The sequence below is a fragment of the Parambassis ranga genome, chromosome 8 (genome assembly GCF_900634625.1).
Source record: "Parambassis ranga chromosome 8, fParRan2.1, whole genome shotgun sequence".
Taxonomy (NCBI): domain Eukaryota; kingdom Metazoa; phylum Chordata; class Actinopteri; family Ambassidae; genus Parambassis; species Parambassis ranga.
In genome coordinates this window covers 4,409,599-4,424,984 of record NC_041029.1, presented here as the reverse complement: position 1 = coordinate 4,424,984, position 15,386 = coordinate 4,409,599, and the positions used below count along the sequence as shown (strand labels likewise).

Here is a 15,386-nt window from a genome sequence, read left to right as displayed (position 1 = left end):
CCCATAAAACAAAGTTCTTAGGACAATGAATAATAATCCTTTTAGCTTCCAGTGCAGAGGGCCATGTGGACGAGGACACTGGTGAGCTTCATCTATAGTTAATCCTGTTACACAGAAACAGGTTTTGAATAAAAGTTAATTACTGCTTGAGCATTCAGTGTGGGGGGGACTGATGCTGGTTTTGACAGACAAGTCTAAAAGTTCCACTCGCTGTGAGCAGGGTTTGAACCTGCGCGGGGAAACCCCATTGGATTTCAAGTCCAACGCCTTAACCACTCGGCCATCACAGCCTTCAGTAGGTGTCATCTTTAAGATTTTGCTTGCTGACACAAGCCTCAAAATTGCCATTAATTAGTCATACATACATGTGTCGGTTAACCCCTCTTCTGGTGCCAGCTTTATTGTTCCAAATCATATAGAATGAAGAAAGTAAACATGAGGCTTGAGTGTCTGATGGAGATGAGATAACACGGCTTTCCCCATGAGAGGGTGAAGTAAACCAGATCATCCAGCATCCCTCTGCGTGTTAACAATGACATCAGAGTGAGAGAGAGGATAAGAACCAGAAACAGATAAGAGAAGGAGAGCATGAGTGATTAAATAGGTTAGAAAGAGATGCAGCTGACAGAGGAAATGGAAGACACAGATGATGACAGTCTAAATGCAACAAAGATTTTAGATCATTAATCTGAAGTCTGCCAGTAAATTCACCCAAAATGATGTCACTGCATTCCAGCTCACATTAATTTTCCTCTCTGGTTCCCCCCATTGTCAGTATGACATCATTCCAAAATGGCCACCTGGACTGTGTCAGGGTCACCCATCAGCTACAGTCTTATTTTTTTTTAGTGCAAAACCATTGAATAGCCTCCTGTAGAGCACTTCATTGGCCAATCAAATGTGTGCAGACTCATTTTCCTTCATCCATTAGAAAATAATAAGTACAGATCATTTTAATTAGACAACCCATTCACATAAACTCACTCTCCACTCTCATCAATATTTACGTGGTAAGCAGTCAACAGGGGAATGATTGAGGCAGCCCCTCTGTGTGTGTGTGTGTGAGTGTGCACGTGCTTATGACAATAACAATTTAGTGCTATCTGCAAGGGACAGAATGAAGCCAGCGATGAAGGGAGTGTGAGTGGGCAAAAAAGGGGGGAGACAAGGACAGAGAGGGAGGGAGAGGCTTTCATCGTCTGTGCTGCATGATGCGATGTGCTGAGTTTCACCTGAACATTCAGTTTCTTTTCACTGTAAACACACACACATACACACTCCATTTGTGAGCCTCTGACATTCAGCTTACTTTCTGAGCAGGTTAAAGCAATTTGCAGCGAATGCAACAACGCAGCAGAATCCAAGTAAAAGGTTGCTGTTATTCCACACTGACTGCGGCTCTCAGTTCGGGAGCTAATGGGTTATAATGAATATGTGCAATAAAAAGTCCAGCTTCACACACACATGATCATAAAGTCTGTTATTTTTAATGTACATCTGCACTGTTTTAATGTGGATTTGATGGCACAGAGAGTATCTATCACTAGAAGCCAAAATCTCATTAGCCTTTACACAAACAAAGCTCAGACTGCCTCTTGCTCCTCGTGTGTCTTAGAGTGCAGGAAAAATGAGAATAAAGAGAATAATGTTTGGGTATTCAAATTGTGGTTTGAGGGCTGTTATGAGGATGCTGACCTAGTTTCGGTTGATCCCCATTGTAACTGAGTCTGAACCTCAAGGAAGAAGGATACTTCCTGTTTTTTAAAAAAACCTCTATTTAGGGCTTACAGTTGATTGCAGCCTCGGGTTCATGACCAAAAATAGGTCATTAAAACTGTAGCTACAAAATGTAATGAGCTCGGGGTTATGGTTGTAAAATAAGAGGAAGATGAGACATCTGGCTGTGGAATATACAGTAACGCAGCCTTTACTAGAAGCCTTGGAGCTTCGGTGCACAGCTATCTTATATGTGTAAGTAAGGGGTGGTCATAGTGCTGAAGGGTGAACAGAATGCACCCCGGGGTGCGATGTGGAGTGGAGTCCACAGCTGGATAAGCAGCTGTGATGGCCGAGTGGTTAAGGCGTTGGACTTGAAATCCAATGGGGTTTCCCCGCGCAGGTTCGAACCCTGCTCGCAGCGAGCGTTGCTTTTAATTAATCTAAAGGGGAAGAGACAAAAAATATCAACACCCCCTCCACAGAGGGGTCATTCAATACATCACTGACGATGCAGAACACAATAGAGTTCTTTCCAAGATGCCTTAAATCACATGTTACTTACATGGTTTCTGCAGTGTGTTCCACTCAAAGACTTCCAAGACGTACTGGATTTGGCTTTCTGCCCATCTTGCTAGTTCATTTCTCCTCAAGCAAATAAGCTGGATCAGTGACCTACTGTCATTCCCTGCTGCCATGTTGTAGCTACATGGGCTAGCCCTTCTGTGAGCAGCACTCATGCTTTAGTATCACAATGCCACACAGTAAAACGCAAGGTGGGCACTGGTCCCATTCAGCCTTGAATTGACTACAACAACTGAGATGGCTGAGAGGTTATAGTATTAGACTCAAAATGTGCAAGTTCATCTTCGTCTTTGAGCTAAAGAAACCTTTCCTATGATGTAAGATTCCTGCATATACACCTTGCATACATATGTCATTTGCATTAATTGCTGCAATCTCAAAGGTAAACCTGAGCCGAAGGAGGAACTGTTCCAACAGAGTAGTGGAATGATGACATCACAGGAACTGGGAAATGAATCCAGTCGTCAAATCGAGTCTTCTCCAATGGAGCCTCTTCCTGGAAGGAAAATCCCTCTGTCATACACAGGCTATTTGCATTTGTGAAGGAATGAAGGAAAGTGTGAAATGCAAAGTAGCCGCTAATGGCTACACACTGACTGATTTGCATGTCTATTGTCAATGTGCATCTGATTTATACTTGTCAGTTAACACACCTGTTGTCTTGTTAAGCCAGTTGGTGGAGACTTCTCACCACAATCACTGCCAGTGCCAAACTCGTGCTGTGCGTGTATGTGTGGAGCAGCCCAGTGAGTGGGATGGACAGACAAAGAGATGGGTCACATTGGAATGAATCACATGATGATGTGGAGCAAAGCCAGCAGAGATACCAAAGATGGCTGTCTCACGCTTAGTAACACATTCCTAGTGCTCACAATATCATTTGCTTTTTTAAACAGAATTGAAAAACTGCCGCATGCAAGCGCTCATGACGCTGACCTACTGTACTTTAAACACATCCTTCAAATGTTAGCATTACTCTACAGTATATTGCATGTGTGATACAGATGTCATCATCACATGCTTTTACAGTTGCTTTGGTCCAAAGATATAAATGCCAGTTTGCTGTCTGTGAGTGTGCTTATTGAGTCTTCCTATGAGGGGATGTAGCTCAGTGGTAGAGCGTGTGCTTCGCATGTACAAGGTCCTGGGTTCAATCCCCAGCATCTCCACTCTTTATATACACATAATCAAGTCACCCCCTTCCTGTGGTGCAGAAATAAACATCTAGATTTTATTCTAACAAACATCAAGATGCATGCAGACAAAGAAACATGCACAAACTTGAGATGTGTTGACATTTTTCTTCCTCATTTATCTCACCTGCTCATCCACTCCTCTGCTTTCTTCTCGCTTTTGTTCTTTGTGCTTTATCTTAGCTTCTATCTCTGTCAGTCACACACACACACACACACACACACCCCCTCAGCCTTATCTATATATCACCCCTATTAACACACACATGCGTTTTCTCTAACCTTAAATACACTTTATCTAGTCATCTCTAAAGTCAAGTCTAACTATAGCACTGTGGTTCAAATGGCAGTACACAACCTGTTGTTGTGAAAGATCAAGATTAAATATAAAGGTGATGCATGACATGACAGCCTGCTACTGGAGAAACATACGACAAAACAAAAAAAGAAGCAGGAAGGAGGCCGTTGGCGGGTGATGTTTGTTTCGGGTACACTCATCGCTGTGTTTTACACACAAATACACTGAAATAGGTCCTCCCAAACTTCTGACACTAAAACAAAGAATTTAACAGACACGTGATGAGAAGGAGTCAGTGATGTGGGACAACACTACAGCTTGTTTGTTGAGTTTTGCGATCTGAAGTTTCCCACTCGTGCTTCAACCAAACTAACATTGTATGGACCAGTGTGGCTGGTGTAGTCTGCTGTCTTATTTCCATATGTGTTGCTGTTAAAAAACCTGTGAGTGAGTCACATTTATACAAACACAGACGCCACGTGCAGCACAGACAGAAAGATTTTATCAACATGGTGCTTGAATGGATAAAAGAAGCCTGCCTTATCATCATTTTACTTCAAAAACTGGTCTGCATTTCCCATGTACATCTCTAATTCACACTCCCAAAGCTGCCCTTTGAATTTGTCAGCCAAAGGAATGTGACAGTGTCTCCACCACAAGTCAATGTGTACTACTTAGAGTGTGGCAAATAGCAGTTATTAGGCCTGTTGTTGCAGACTGCAGAGAGAGGAGCTGTGGTCAGGAGGAGGATGATGATGGGAAGAAAAAAAAAACAACACACGTGAATTTACACACACACATGCACAAACAGGAAAAAAACAATGAATCACAAAGAATGACTTTGTGTGTGTCTCCAGAGGCAGACAGCAGCCAGAAACCCAAACAATGCAACACACACACAAAGCAAGGATGGACATGTTTAAGGAAGTGTGTATGTGTTCGGGTTGCTCTTATTGTTTAGGGTAGATGCGTATGTGTGCATCGGCACACGTGGCGTGCTTTGTGTGGTGGTTATTTTTGACCTGGTCTGTGCGGTTTGGAGCGACATGAGTTCTGCAAACACTGACATGCTGAGCTAAAATCAGAATCTCCGTGTTTATCACCTTTTTTTCTCTTGATGATAACATGTAGCAGAATGAGTCCAAATCTAGTTCTAAATAGAGTTCGGTTTCCTGTTTGTTCTGCCCCCCTTCCTGTGTTTTTGTGGGCGTGTTTATTTGAGTAGATACGTTTATTTTTAGGGTATTAAACGAGTTCTACGTGTCACCAGCACCGGCGCAGCATTCTTCTTGAAGGTTATACTGCAAAAGGCATCCTGCCATCTGACAGTGAATTTAAGACAACCAGACACTCATCTGTGGCCTTCACATTCTCTACGGGTGCACACTGTGCCTACACATGTCTGGGGGGAAAAAAAATCTGGAACAGGATCTGCTATAGAAGGATTGTATTTACCCACCTGGCAGATAAATGTTTGAGATTCCCCCAGGACAACCTGAACAGAGCTTGGGACTTTCAGTCTGACACAAAGACTCAGACTCAGATGGTTCCAGAATACAAACACATGCACCAACAACAAAATCTGTCTGGTGCATGTAAATGGAGAAGGGATGGGGGGGGGGGTACAGGATCTGTGCCTTCACTTTATTCACATTGCTCTGACTGTATATTTCCCAGAAGATATTAGCAGACTGAGTATGTCCTGACTTTAAACTGAGCATTGGACAGAGATTCAGCCGCAGCATGGCCACCAAATATGTGATCTGCTAGATCATTTAGCCTCGCACAGAGCACATGGGAATATAAGGGTGCTGTTGTTTTATTGCAGGCTATCATAAAATAAGGGATCAACAGCAAATAAGCCAACAGTTCAGCTTGATTACATCTCAAAAGTCCCAAACAAATGTTTGAGTCGACGGTTACGTTTGTGTCCAGGCTAACAGTGTTAGCCACACAGATCATCTGAACACAGGGGGACTTCCACTTTCCGTCTGATGGCTTCAAACAGCATACTCACACAAAGGCAATAAGACCTTAATGAAGGTTTAGGGCATTCAGCATGCTGAGAGAAAGTGCGGACCAGGACAGGAAACGGTGGCCATATGGGAATGGAAATCCAAGGGGACTCCTGAGAGGAAAGGGCAGAGTGATCGGAGGGTGGGCTTTAGTGACACACAGAGGTCAGAGGCTGCAACAGAAGTGCATATCAGGGAGGGAGGGTGGGGGGGAACAGAAGGTGTGAGGGTGAGGGAGGTATACTGGGAAAGTATGAGGAGATGTGTGGAGTCAAAGAGTATCGTGCATTAATAAGCTACTTAAAAACAGCAAAGGGTAGATGGTGACCTTGAGTGTGGAGATGGAACTTCTTATGTGAGAGAGAGAGAGAGAGAGAGATGAAGGGAGAGAGAGAGAGGGTATGTTTTCATACCCTTTAACCCCCCGTGTCTCTGTCTGTCACTCATAATTAGTCCAACACTGCTTAGCATTTAGGCTCAGCTGGTGTCCGCTTAACACAAAGACATTAAAGACTTCCTGTGTCTGTCTGTCTGCTGTATCTGCAGCTCTATTCAGACACACTATCTGTATATGTTATCACCTTAATGAGCCCTCTTTCCTATTGCTAGTGCACAAATTTGCCTTTCTGTTTATTTTCCAGCTATTATGTAACAATATAAAAAAATCCTGCTATCCACGTTTGTGTGTGCGTCCATGGAGACGAAACCAAAGTGACATGTACACATTAGCTGCTGTATATCTATATCATGACATCACCACCCATTTTCAAGGCTGCTAATTTGCGTGTTTCCCATGAGGCTCTCTGAGTGTCTTCTTCCTGTATCTGTCTCAGCTAACCATGTTTGAGGATTTACACTGGAGACCGCACAAAATGATGTAACTGCGGCAAATGTGCTGTTTATTTTACAGTTGAGTTCAGATGATAGTCGAAGCGACAACGCGAAACACACATTCATGCAGATATCATCAACATTGCGAGGTCCGTGCCATCTATAATTTCTGTGTGTTTCGTCGTCCTGTCGTCATCGGCTCTCTTTCATCATCGTCCTCTTCGGCGTCCGCCCAGGGAGGCCGTATCTACCACTGTCCTCTGTTTCTCTTTCTATAATGTAATCTGCTGTATAAATACGTGGAGACGCACACGCACTTACACTCACACGTAAACAAACAGTGCGATCACACCCGGCCATTACGTGCAGCAGTGGAGCCTCGGTGTGGTCTAATCATAGGGAGACAAGGGTGACTTCCCCGCCCCGGTCTAAACACTGCAGGGAAATAACAGATATTTTTGGGATGTGTGTCAGAGTTGAAGGTAAGGGCGACTGCACGGTGCAGGCCACACACAACAACACCAGCTATTTTTGCTCACTGTGCAAATACGGCGTCTCTGCCTGCTTCTCTTTCATTATTGATTTTTTTGTATCACTTTTGAGTGTGCAACAAAGACAACAGAATTAAGAGGTGGTGAAGTCAAGAATGAGATTGTGAATACAAGCGAAATAAGCTTCCTTCGCAGGGTGGCTGGTCTGTTCCTTAGGCCCCGTTCACACTGGAAAAAGTCATTCTAGCTAGAGTAGGATTTTATCTGGATAGTCTTTAAGCTGGATATGTTCAGACCTATTTTCAAATCTGGCTATCACACAAGCGTGTCCGCACTCAATCCGGCTTAATCCGGCTTGTTTGCGGTCCTCCAAACCACTAGATGGCGCCTCGTAATATACAGAGTCCGTTCAGGCCGCGGTAGGACCGTGTGTGCGCATGCGTCGTGCGGTTTCTTGTCCCGTGTCCACCTCTCGTAGGTGGATCTAGGGCCCCGTTCACACTGGGGAAAAAAATGTGGCTTAAGCAGGATTTGGCCGCATCCAGATCAATCCAGATGTGTTTATTTCCGAGTGTGAACACCTCCAATCCGGCTGAATCCAGTTTGATTTCAAGCCGGCTAGATCCACCCTCGAGAGGTGGATCTAGCCGCCTTGGCTCAAATGTGGCTCAGGTGTGAACGCAAATGTGGCTAGCGAATCCGGCTAGCCACATTATTAGCCATATTACGAGGCGCCACCTAGTGGTTTGGAGAACAGCAAACACGCTGGAGGACAGTGTGAACGGGGTATTAGAGATTAGGGTGAAGAGCTCCATCATCCGGGAGATGCTCGGTGTAGTGTTGCTGCTTTGAGAGGAGCCAGTGGAGGAGTTTTGGACACCCTGGTGGTAGCTCCCCATTACCTGGAGCTATATCTGCAACAACAATGCAGACATATAGCTCCTAATTTCAAACATAGCTTTTAAATATGCTCACAGGTGGCTCAGCTCAGTGGAGGTTGACTCTGGATCCATGTTGTGGATGAGCTAGAGTAGGTGGCTAAGGAGAGGGGGGTCTGGATCAGTGGAACAAAATGGATGGATGGATTTTAAGTGAACAGCCGTACCAGCTGATCTACTCGTGACCAGAAGTATCTAACAAGCAGCTAAATAATCTTTCATTTTCTTACAAATCCACCCAGCTTGTCAGACTTCCTTGCTTAGTACCATAGGAGAACTTAAAAAGTTAAAAGAGATTAAATCATTCACTTTTTTTAGTGGTGCAAATGTTAGTTCAACTGAGCTACTTGAGTTACAGCCCTAGACAGAAGGATCAGAGGGAAGTCTGTATGTATCTGTCCCATCTGAGCCCGGCCTGTTCTCACAGGTCATATCAGTGAAATCTCCCTCTCCACCATGTTCCGCCACTTTTATCACCTCCAAAAATAGACTCTCACGTCCCTCACTCCATCTCCCTTCAGTGCTCCTCACTCTGCTTTATCTCATCTCATCTGCCTCTACTCCTCCCCCGTGCCTTTGCTGTTTTTCCTTTACTCTCTCTAGCTAATGCCTCCTCCCCCCTTGGCTTCCTCTCTCTCTCTCTCTCTCTCTCTCTCTCCTTGCATCACTCTATCTGTTGTACATTTCACTCTCTTCTCTCCCTCCTTGCTTCTCCTTTTCCTGCTCCCTCACTCTCTGCCTCCTCCCTTTCTTGCCGTTTCCTCTTCCTAATTGTTGTATTAGCTATTCTTGGCATCTTGCTCTCCTCCTAATTACATCCCCCCCTCCTGCTCATATTCTTGCACAGAAAGAGGAACTTGCCATGAAAACATGAGCTCACGTTTCACCATCTGAGTGCCACTGCCTGGAGCTAAACAAGCGCAGCTTCTCTCCTCTTAGATTTATCTTCTCCCTTTCTGAGGAGCTGTTGTATGATGTGGATGTGTTCGAGCTATATCAAGTGTTATGCTGACAGGATGAAGAGAATGAACCTTTGATGAGCCATCACAGGCTGCATTTGTGTGTTGGTACAAACAGATCTCAGTACAGCTCCTTAGAATAATAACTATGTAAGTAGTGTGTGTCTTGGAGGCCGGATTATAGAGACACAAAATGACACCACAAATTTTGCTGAAGGCCCAGTCATGTGAGCTCTTTCATGCATGAATTATCTAAACTAGGGTCATATTGTTTCTGTTTTATTCTTTTGCATGGGGACATCTAAAAATAACTGTGCTTGTTCCTGTGTCCTGCGATGACTTTGTTATAATTTGGAAAAATATTTGCAACAAGGTCCAGGTCAAATCTTTGTCTGTTGACCTTTTACCTCATGTGCTACTGTGTCGTGATTGCTGATCCTCGGACCTGTCTGAATTAGACACAGTACCTGCCAAACTCTAGGATTAAGGAGTTCCCAGAGCCTGGAGGATCAGGAAACGACGGAGACCTGACGTCCTACATATCTGTGGGTGATCCAGCGTCTGATGGTGCAGCTCTACTTTACCTTTGTTGTATGCGATCTTGTTCTAGTTTATGCCTTTGAGCTGTCAACACTGACTGTAAAAGGACGCTAGCGTTAGCTTACCTTCGCCTCACAACTTAATTGTGAGAAAGCATTCTTTGGCCTAATACCTGTCCTGACCTTTTTATTGGCTTTGATCGAATAAACCTTCCCAGGATTAAAGTGACGCACTGTCCGTACCTTTATTTCCTTGTTGGATAAAGCCGCACAGGTTGGAGTGACTCTGCACCTATAGATCATACATATAGCCTCCATCAGGTATAGGTGAAGAATTACAATATACTGACATGATACAAAAAGCTGCACCAGAAAGGCTGAACATACTTTCTCTTTTCTGCCCCAGTTCTTATTCTCTGCTCAACAGAACCCTCTTTGTTTGACACACCTGTGTTAGAAACCTCAAACATTGACCATCTAACCCACACACACAGGCTCCATTGTCCTCCAATGTAGCAAGTCGGAGTTTCAGCACCAATTATGTGCTAAAATGACCTTCTCTGTAATCACAATATTCACGTGTGCTGTTACTTGATGCATCTACGGCTTGTTATTGTGGTTTTTACACATGGCGTCACGTCAGCCGCACACCTGCCTCCCTGACATGAATAACCTTTGTGTTGTATGAGCTGGGATGGATGAAAGATGTGTGATAATTTAGTGATTATAGCATGAATTAGTTTGATTTAAGTATTTTTTGGAGCACTCCATCTGTGCTGACCTCCCCGGTGAAAACATCTGAATGATGTTTTCATTGGGGGAAGATCTGAGTTTGAAGAAATGACGGCTTGAGGCAACCCGTGCATCTTGATTTATTTCTGAGCCTTTGGTCTTTTTTAGCTCGAGGCCATCATCATAATTTCTATGTGTAAACCTCATACTGCCATTAAAGTAGAAAGGAATCATTAATTACTTGTTCTACGTTGTTGTGATGCGTGTTTGTCATACTGTGAGTGAATCTAATTATAGTCATTTGTTGACTACTCATACATCAGAATGTTAGAAATGTAGGTTACACACAGCAATGCAACAATTCCAGTGTGTGTTCTTTGTTTGGCTCTGTGAGTAACAAGAAGTAAACAAAGGAAGCCGATGGACTGCATTTCTTTCAGTGACTTCAGCAGGTATTTGTTCAGTCGAGTAAGCTGATCGCCTTCAACGTTGCTTTTCACGTTTTGGGTTTGTATCATATTACATAAGCACAAAGACAAGTGACACCGCTGCACCTGATCTGCAGAATACACACTGGTCTGTCTGTTTGTTGTCAAAGCACACAGTGTGTTTGTTCTACTCGCACACAGAAAATGTACTAGGTCACTTCTGTGTGTGTGTGATGCTGGTGTTATACATCTGGGATCCAATAGGATCTGTGTGATGTAGAGGGTGAACACAAACACACAAGGCTCTATGTGGACATACCCAGCAGTGTATTGTGCCTGTACGGCTGCTGAGCACACACATCCATCCGTCCATCCGTCCATTTTCTGAGCCCACTTCGTCCTGTACCACAGGGTCACAGGGGAGCCGGAGTCTATCCCAGCTGTCAATTTGCGAGAAGCAGGGTACACCCTGGACAGGTCGCCTGTCTATCACAGGGCGAACACACACTCACACCTATGCCCAATTTAGAGTCTTCAGTTAACCCTGCGTCTTAGGTATGTGAGTGGAAGCCAAAGTACCTGGAAAACAAATCATGCGGCCACAGGGAGCACGTGCAAACTCCACACACCGAACTGCCCCATCCAGATTTGAACCAGGAACCTTCTTGCTGTGAGGCGGCACTGGAAAAGATAAATAGATTTTTGTGTGTATAGTGTTCCTATGTGGCTGGGTCATCTGTTAGTTTAATCAAGAGTTAATATATCAGTGAGAGTCTAGACTGCTTCAACAATCGAGGTTCATTTTCCACTCTACTGATGTACAAACCAGACTGCTAACAGGAAAAAGCCGTTCATCTCCATCAGGCACATTTTTAGCATCAGCGGCTCTCCTCTTAATACGCCACGTGTCCACATTATCCAGACATTTAGCAAATAGAAATATACACGCGTTAACAGTTTAAAGGCTTCCTACGCTTCTGTGCTTTTACAAACGACCACAGAGGAGATTTACCTTTATACTTCAAGCATGAAATGAGCAGAACTTCCTTGTTGTGCTTGACTGTTGCTGAGCAGATTCCACTGCAAACTATTCTGGTGCTCCCCTACTTATCATGAATGATTGATAACCAAAGCCATCACGTCTCACTGCATTACAGTGGACAAAAAATCATGCATGGCTAAAAAACTCTTCTTTTTTCTGGTGGCTGGAGCCAAAATGTAGTAACTGTGATATTCCTAATGAAAAATCTATGATAACACTGATGGGAATTGATCATAAAGCAGAGACGAGTCAGCCTGGGAAGTGTCAGCCATGAAAAGTTGCTTGACTCTTGTCCTTGAGTTTTGTTTTGTTATTATTTTTTTCACAATGCTTCAATGTGTATTTGTGCATGTACCTACACATCACACATGTGATCTATTAGACCTCTGCTATGAGCATCGGCTCTCCAGAGCCGAGTGGAGCTGCAGCACGTGGTAGCTGGATTCCTCGTGACTACTCTCACCCATGGCATCATCTCAGCAGCCATTTAGTCACTGTATACATACTGTAGGCGTGCATGCGTGTTTTTTATGTGCGTTATGTTGCAGCAGCAGAGAAATCGCCCATCTGCGAGCTGTTACTGATAATTGTACGCAGTGTGTGAGGTCGTTCTGCACCTCATAAAATGTGTACATGCACTCCCACTGAGAGGGGGGGAGGGGAGCAAAAAAGAAAGAGGCCAAGTTTACGAGCATGAGACACAGAATGCACCTCGACTCTTACCACTGTTGCTGTATTTACAGGCTTTGGAACCGTGGTTCATCAGAGTTCATCAGAGATCTGAAAGCAGCGTAAATCCAGCAAAGATCTCTGAGGCTCCTGTATCATCGCCTGATCATCCCAAACCTGTCACAATGGTGCTGATAAGAGGATGTCAGCAGGCACGTGTTTGGGAAACAGGTTTGGCTTCAGTGAAAGCAGCAGTCATGTGACTAATGTGTTTGCATAGTTGTTTCTGTTATTTATATTTAGAGAGACAGACTGCTGACATGAACACCTTTATGGATTTTATAAAATAAGGGTTAAGTTATTCTGTTCAAAACAAAAACTTCCAATTACTTTGCAACAAGCAATTTTTGATTTCCGTTTTTTAGAAGTGACATTGAAAGCACCAGCACTCAAGGTTCACACTAAGGTGTAACCTGCTGTGTTTTCGTTGTTTAATGAGGAATTTGTGCTTATTTGTAATGTTCAGAGACAGTGCTCTTGTTCTATAACAAAACATCTGACCTTTCTGTACCCACACCATCACCAGCTTTATTTATGGCTGGAGCTTATCCCAGCTATCAATGGGCAAGAGGACCTGGACCTGGACCTGGACCTGGACCGCTCCCCATTCTATTGTGGGATCAATAAGAGCCATTGTTTCTTTCTCTGCTATATTGTGAGATCTTGACATATTCTTGGCACAAAAAAAGGTAATAAATGAACTTCATGTATCATTTCCTGGCTTCCTGCTTCCTTATGTGAAGGTAAGCAGCTTCTCTTGTGTGAATGCTGACACTTCAACAGGTGTAACAGGAGCCTCGCAGTGACTCTGTCCTGACACAGCTGATAAAGACAATACTATGCATTGTGCTGCAGAGGCCCCTTGATGTGCTGTCATGTAGGTAAGAGTGGGGTGGACTGAAAAGAAAAGCTCCATATTAGTGGATGGCCGGCTATCCTAATTCGAAAAAGACTTAATCTGGTCTCTGTGGATCATGGGGGCAGTAGCAATGGACACAGAGTTAACTCCTCCACCTAGACACATCTGAAAAGACAAAACAGCCAGTCAGAGAAATGAAGCATGTGACAGAGTAACAACCAGACTCAACAAAAGACATCCAAAACAGCAGCGCAGAGAGTACACTGATGAATAACTCTTCTTGGTTTTATACAAAAACTTGAAAATCCAGTATTTCAACACTTCCATGTGAAAAAAAACACCACATCTATCAATCCACCAACTATGACACATGGTCACCTTTATGCTTACATATGGATATATTGACCAAAATGTGACATTATGTTATGTTTACATGTTAAAAAAACACATATGATTGTATTGTCAAAAGTCCTCTAATTGTGGGACAAATACAGCTGCAAAGGTCAGAGTAAGAAGCGTAGGCCCATCCCCGACCCTACCATGGTACAGCTGGCTATAAACATATCATATAGCATAGACACAGAAGAAATGAGCTGTCCTCAAATGTTGCAGCTGCAGCGCCTGCTGAGCCAAAACCAAAGTGTGACTAAGCCAGTGTATCACTCTATCCTTGCTCCACTCTATCATTTACAAGAGTCTGCACACAGACAACCAGTAGTTACACGCTGACATATGATGATATTTGAAATCACAAAGCACAATAGAGGCTTTGTAAAGAGTATTTTTTTCCCCCTGTGGTTTCAGCATGGTGTTATTTATACTTTGGAGCAGTCAGAGGTCAGAGGTCAGTTTTTATGGTAAAATTATTTCTTGGTTTGGAAACACCAGTGATAATGGGATTTGTCTTTTTAGTTTTGTAGTGCACATATGATCCTATCCTGTCTAATATGTAAGTCTGAAGCACTGGAATTGTTATTCCACCCGCTCATCATCTTGAGTTTTCCACCTCCTTTTCTCCTCTGTCCACACATGCTGGCCACCTCCTGCTGAGTCGGCATTTGCTGCAGGACATTAATTAAGAAGGTGGAGGAGGGCATTGAAGTATATAAAACACACACACACACAAACAAAAAGAGCAAACAGCTGTGAAAAATGATTATAAAGAGGGCATCCTAAGGTTTTCCTTCTCCAAACAAACCCTGTAAGAAGCCTGCTCTCCTGCATACAATGCAGTGCAGGTGTTTCTGAGTACGCTCATTAAACGTTTGGCTTCTAATTGCAACAGCAACAGAGGAGCTAGACAAAGAGTAGAGGGCAGCGGAGGAGAATGGGTGGTGTTACCTCTCAGCGAGGGGCCATAAAACAGGCAGCAGGGTCCCTCACTTTACGGCCAGTGGGAATTGAAGTGTTTGTGTGTCACAGGAGAACGATTAATGTGACGTTTTCGCTGCTTTCCTGGGTCTATCTGAGGTCACGGGGGCCTCTCAAGAGGATGAATTAAGCCAGCAAGCGAACCTTTTGTCTGCTGTGTTGTTAGCGAGCTTTGTTGTCTGTAAGGAAACCGCACTAATTACTTCCACGGGAGACAGGACGTCTCACTTTACAGCAGCAACAGAGTTCAGACTCAACAAATATAATGGGAGGTAGGATAACCTGAAGTTTGTGTATCCTCATGAGAGTCTGGCTCTCGTTCATCTTAAAACCAAACCACCCACACCGGACAATCTGCCTTTCAACAGAACTGGATTTAATGAGGGGACGCTTTTTCCTCACCTGGACCACATGCTGTTCATCACTGACACCATTGTCTATAAGCGTTGGACTTTCTAACAACAGACCGTTGTTGGTTGTTTGGGTAAACCTTCTGAACACTGGCATCCCACAGGGCAGCGTACCAGGCCCTCTTGTATATTGGCCGGATATGCCTGATCAGGGATCCAATGTTGAGTCAGGAGTCCCTCCACTTTATGTGTAATCATGAAACAAATACAGGGGGCATCTTCTTCATCTTTAAATGCGTGTTAGAGCCAG

General features: G+C 43.9%; 3 non-coding genes across 3 annotated transcripts; 2 read left to right on the top strand and 1 right to left on the bottom strand.

Moving 5' to 3' along the window:
• Window positions 1–208: 208 nt before the first annotated feature.
• Window positions 209–290, bottom strand: trnas-uga (transfer RNA serine (anticodon UGA)). The gene has a single exon. It is a non-coding gene; the product is annotated as a tRNA-Ser (tRNA).
• A 1,768-nt stretch (window positions 291–2,058) lies between these two features.
• trnas-uga (transfer RNA serine (anticodon UGA)) lies at window positions 2,059–2,140 on the top strand. The gene has a single exon. It is a non-coding gene; the product is annotated as a tRNA-Ser (tRNA).
• Window positions 2,141–3,398: 1,258 nt separating this feature from the next.
• trnaa-cgc (transfer RNA alanine (anticodon CGC)) lies at window positions 3,399–3,470 on the top strand. The gene has a single exon. It is a non-coding gene; the product is annotated as a tRNA-Ala (tRNA).
• Window positions 3,471–15,386: the final 11,916 nt, after the last annotated feature.